Source organism: Schistocerca gregaria, unplaced genomic scaffold (assembly GCF_023897955.1).
Source record: "Schistocerca gregaria isolate iqSchGreg1 unplaced genomic scaffold, iqSchGreg1.2 ptg001335l, whole genome shotgun sequence".
Taxonomy (NCBI): Eukaryota; Metazoa; Arthropoda; class Insecta; order Orthoptera; family Acrididae; genus Schistocerca; species Schistocerca gregaria.
The window spans coordinates 7,501-12,500 of record NW_026062643.1 but is presented as its reverse complement, the minus strand read 5'-3'; the positions used below and the strand labels follow the sequence as shown (position 1 = coordinate 12,500).

The 5,000-nt window shown below is 51.7% G+C and overlaps 1 non-coding gene across 1 annotated transcript in view; it reads right to left on the bottom strand.

Annotated features, from left to right (window-relative positions):
* Positions 1-1,496, bottom strand: part of LOC126330708 (small subunit ribosomal RNA) — a 1,893-nt gene extending 397 nt beyond the window's left edge. Inside the window, exon 1 of the ribosomal RNA XR_007563124.1 lies at positions 1-1,496. This exon is cut by the window's left edge and continues 397 nt beyond it. This is a non-coding gene — a ribosomal RNA (small subunit ribosomal RNA).
* Between the last annotated feature and the right edge of the window lie 3,504 nt (positions 1,497-5,000).

Sequence of the window (5,000 nt, the reverse complement as noted above, 5' to 3'; positions counted from 1 at the left end):
GCTAGAAGCCGCCTGTCCCTCTAAGAAGAAAAGTAATCGCTGACAGCACGAAGGATGTCACGCGACTAGTTAGCAGGCTAGAGTCTCGTTCGTTATCGGAATTAACCAGACAAATCGCTCCACCAACTAAGAACGGCCATGCACCACCACCCACCGAATCAAGAAAGAGCTATCAATCTGTCAATCCTTCCGGTGTCCGGGCCTGGTGAGGTTTCCCGTGTTGAGTCAAATTAAGCCGCAGGCTCCACTCCTGGTGGTGCCCTTCCGTCAATTCCTTTAAGTTTCAGCTTTGCAACCATACTTCCCCCGGAACCCAAAAGCTTTGGTTTCCCGGAGGCTGCCCGCCGAGTCATCGGAGGAACTGCGGCGGATCGCTGGCTGGCATCGTTTATGGTTAGAACTAGGGCGGTATCTGATCGCCTTCGAACCTCTAACTTTCGTTCTTGATTAATGAAAACATACTTGGCAAATGCTTTCGCTTCTGTTCGTCTTGCGACGATCCAAGAATTTCACCTCTAACGTCGCAATACGAATGCCCCCGCCTGTCCCTATTAATCATTACCTCGGGTTCCGAAAACCAACAAAATAGAACCGAGGTCCTATTCCATTATTCCATGCACACAGTATTCAGGCGGGCTTGCCTGCTTTAAGCACTCTAATTTGTTCAAAGTAAACGTGCCGGCCCACCGAGACACTCAACAAAGAGCACCCTGGTAGGATTTAAACGGGGTCCGCCTCGGGACGCGAAAGCACCCCTTCGGCTCGCCCCACCGGCAGGACGTCCCACGATACATGCCAGTTAAACACCGACGGGCGGTGAACCAACAGCGTGGGACACAAATCCAACTACGAGCTTTTTAACCGCAACAACTTTAATATACGCTATTGGAGCTGGAATTACCGCGGCTGCTGGCACCAGACTTGCCCTCCAATAGATACTCGTTAAAGGATTTAAAGTGTACTCATTCCGATTACGGGGCCTCGGATGAGTCCCGTATCGTTATTTTTCGTCACTACCTCCCCGTGCCGGGAGTGGGTAATTTGCGCGCCTGCTGCCTTCCTTGGATGTGGTAGCCGTTTCTCAGGCTCCCTCTCCGGAATCGAACCCTGATTCCCCGTTACCCGTTACAACCATGGTAGGCGCAGAACCTACCATCGACAGTTGATAAGGCAGACATTTGAAAGATGCGTCGCCGGTACGAGGACCGTGCGATCAGCCCAAAGTTATTCAGAGTCACCAAGGCAAACGGACCAGACAAGCCAATCCGATTGGTTTTGATCTAATAAAAGCGTCCCTTCCATCTCTGGTCGGGACTCTGTTTGCATGTATTAGCTCTAGAATTACCACAGTTATCCAAGTAACGTGGGTACGATCTAAGGAACCATAACTGATTTAATGAGCCATTCGCGGTTTCACCTTAATGCGGCTTGTACTGAGACATGCATGGCTTAATCTTTGAGACAAGCATATGACTACTGGCAGGATCAACCAGGGAGCTGCGTCAACTAGAGCTGAGCAGCCGGCCGCCCGGGAGTGTGTCCCGGGGGCCCGCGCGAACACGCAAGCGTCCGCTCAATTATTCTGCAAACAGGAGGAGGCCGAGCTCCCCTGCACGATACACCTCGAAACCCTCTCAGGTCCCGGCGGCGCGCAGCGCCGTCCTAGGTACTTGGTCGGTTTCGAGAGAGGCGCAATCGCCCGGAGTTAGGCGAGTAGACGGTTTTAGTGCGAACACCCTTGCTCCCAACTGAGCTTGCCGCTGCCGACAGAGGCCCGGGAGCGTGCTGTCGTGGCATTGCCGGCGGGAGACAACACGCGCCACCTATGGTGACCGGCAGCTCCAACGCCAGCGCCACACAAGGGCAAAGCCCCACTTGGGTGCAGAAGCGAACTCTCCCAGCACAGCGCACGCGCCAACACGTCCGCACAACTGCGATACAAACCACCTGCGAGAACCGCTGGGGCGACCGAGCAGCAGACGGCGTCGCGGCGCCGAGTGCCAGGCGGCGGCGCATCCTCAACGCACACAGTCCTCAATCAGACCAGCACACTGCAGATGTCCACCGCGCTTCGCACCGGGCTCGGCTGAACCAACTTTGGCCGCCAGGCGCCGCGTGCAGGGTGCGCCGCAGCGTAGCTGCGCCGCCTGCCGGGCCCGTCGGCTGGCGCTCCTGCCACTCGGCGCCCCCCACCAGCCGCCTGTTGCGCGTGCGCCCACGCAGCGCGCGGCCAACACGCCGGGCGGCCCCCCTTCACCGGCCGGGAACAGTCCAACCAAGCCACCGCCGCGTATCGCTTCATACCCACATGGGCCTAGTCACGCGTGTGGATGTGGCGGGTACCGCTGAAACAACCGGTTAATAGCTGTACCGATCGTCGCCATCACAGATTCACCTCCAGCGTGAACAACCGCTCAACAACGGATTTCCAGTTCATTTGCGTATCTTGGGCAGTAAACGTAGATGTCCACCTACATTTGCGAATTCAACAATTCTTGCATGCCAGGATGTCATGTGTCACGACACGCTACATCAGACCACATACACACTGCGACATGTGCAGAAGAGAACACGTGGAAGGTGGCCCGCGCACGTATGCGATGTACCTTCCGCGATCCACTGTCAACCGGCATCTGCGGCATGTCCCAGATATGGAACGCGGTCCACCAGGGTAGCACTTTGTGTGAGGCAATACGACAAAGTCGGAATACACGCGTCACTACATCAGACGGCTCACGCTGACCTGACCTGACCTGACTCACCGCACCACCACCCCCAGCGACCCAGGGTGACATACAATGCGTTCGTACGTTTCCTCCCACACGCCTCTACGGCGTACCACAGTGCAACCTAGCTGTTATTGGGAGACGAGACAAGTAGCATCAAGCACAACATATGGAAATTGAGATTCGACACCGTTGGGCACAGCCAGCGTACGGTCACACGTATCACACTACTTCACTCTGTACGTAACGACCGATGATCGGTACAGCGTGTGGGTTACGCGTACGACATCAGCGGACAATGGACACAGACCATACCACGACGTACACTGAGGGCGTCGACATCTGAATGCAACTGAACAGCTGCGAGGCTCATTAACACGCGATCTAGTGTCCGACCAGCTTGAGAGGACAGAGACACAAAGAGGGGGACAGAGGGGGACAGAGGGGGGGGAGGGGGGGGGTCGGCGATATAGTCCTATTGCAGTACAATTGACAGTGGATAGCAGGAATATGTGGAAAGTAAGCAACACTCGCAAGACATCTACATGAGGATAACAACGACACCAGAGATTCCGAGCAGTGAACTATGTTAGGCAAAGGGACAACGTGGGTTAGGTTAAGGGACAACGTGGGTTAGGTTAAGGGACAACGTGGGTTAGGTTAAGGGACAACGTGGGTTAGGTTAAGGGACAACGTGGGTTAGGTTAAGGGACAACGTGGGTTAGGTTAAGGGACAACGTGGGTTAGGTTAAGGGACAACGTGGGTTAGGTTAAGGGACAACGTGGGTTAGGTTAAGGGACAACGTGGGTTAGGTTAAGGGACAACGTGGGTTAGGTTAAGGGACAACGTGGGTTAGGTTAAGGGACAACGTGGGTTAGGTTAAGGGACAACGTGGGTTAGGTTAAGGGACAACGTGGGTTAGGTTAAGGGACAACGTGGGTTAGGTTAAGGGACAACGTGGGTTAGGTTAAGGGACAACGTGGGTTAGGTTAAGGGACAACGTGGGTTAGGTTAAGGGACAACGTGGGTTAGGTTAAGGGACAACGTGGGTTAGGTTAAGGGACAACGTGGGTTAGGTTAAGGGACAACGTGGGTTAGGTTAAGGGACAACGTCGGTTAGGTTAAGGGACAACGTCGGTTAGGTTAAGGGACAACGTCGGTTAGGTTAAGGGACAACGTCGGTTAGGTTAAGGGACAACGTCGGTTAGGTTAAGGGACAACGTCGGTTAGGTTAAGGGACAACGTCGGTTAGGTTAAGGGACAACTTGAGTTAGGTTAAGGGACAACGTGGGTTAGGTTAAGGGACAACTTGAGTTAGGTTAAGGGACAACTTGAGTTAGGTTAAGGGACAAATTGAGTTAGGTTAAGGGACAAATTGAGTTAGGTTAAGGGACAAATTGAGTTAGGTTAAGGGACAAATTGAGTTAGGTTAAGGGACAAATTGAGTTAGGTTAAGGGACAAATTGAGTTAGGTTAAGGGACAAATTGAGTTAGGTTAAGGGACAACTTGAGTTAGGTTAAGGGACAACTTGAGTTAGGTTAAGGGACAACTTGAGTTAGGTTAAGGGACAACTTGAGTTAGGTTAAGGGACAACTTGAGTTAGGTTAAGGGACAACTTGAGTTAGGTTAAGGGACAACTTGAGTTAGGTTAAGGGACAACTTGAGTTAGGTTAAGGGACAACTTGAGTTAGGTTAAGGGACAACTTGAGTTAGGTTAAGGGACAACTTGAGTTAGGTTAAGGGACAACTTGAGTTAGGTTAAGGGACAACTTGAGTTAGGTTAAGGGACAAATTGAGTTAGGTTAAGGGACAAATTGAGTTAGGTTAAGGGACAACTTGAGTTAGGTTAAGGGACAACTTGAGTTAGGTTAAGGGACAAATTGAGTTAGGTTAAGGGACAACTTGAGTTAGGTTAAGGGACAACTTGAGTTAGGTTAAGGGACAACTTGAGTTAGGTTAAGGGACAACTTGAGTTAGGTTAAGGGACAACTTGAGTTAGGTTAAGGGACAACTTGAGTTAGGTTAAGGGACAACTTGAGTTAGGTTAAGGGACAACTTGAGTTAGGTTAAGGGACAAATTGAGTTAGGTTAAGGGACAAATTGAGTTAGGTTAAGGGACAAATTGAGTTAGGTTAAGGGACAACTTGAGTTAGGTTAAGGGACAAATTGAGTTAGGTTAAGGGACAACTTGAGTTAGGTTAAGGGACAACTTGAGTTAGGTTAAGGGACAACTTGAGTTAGGTTAAGGGACAACTTGAGTTAGGTTAAGGGA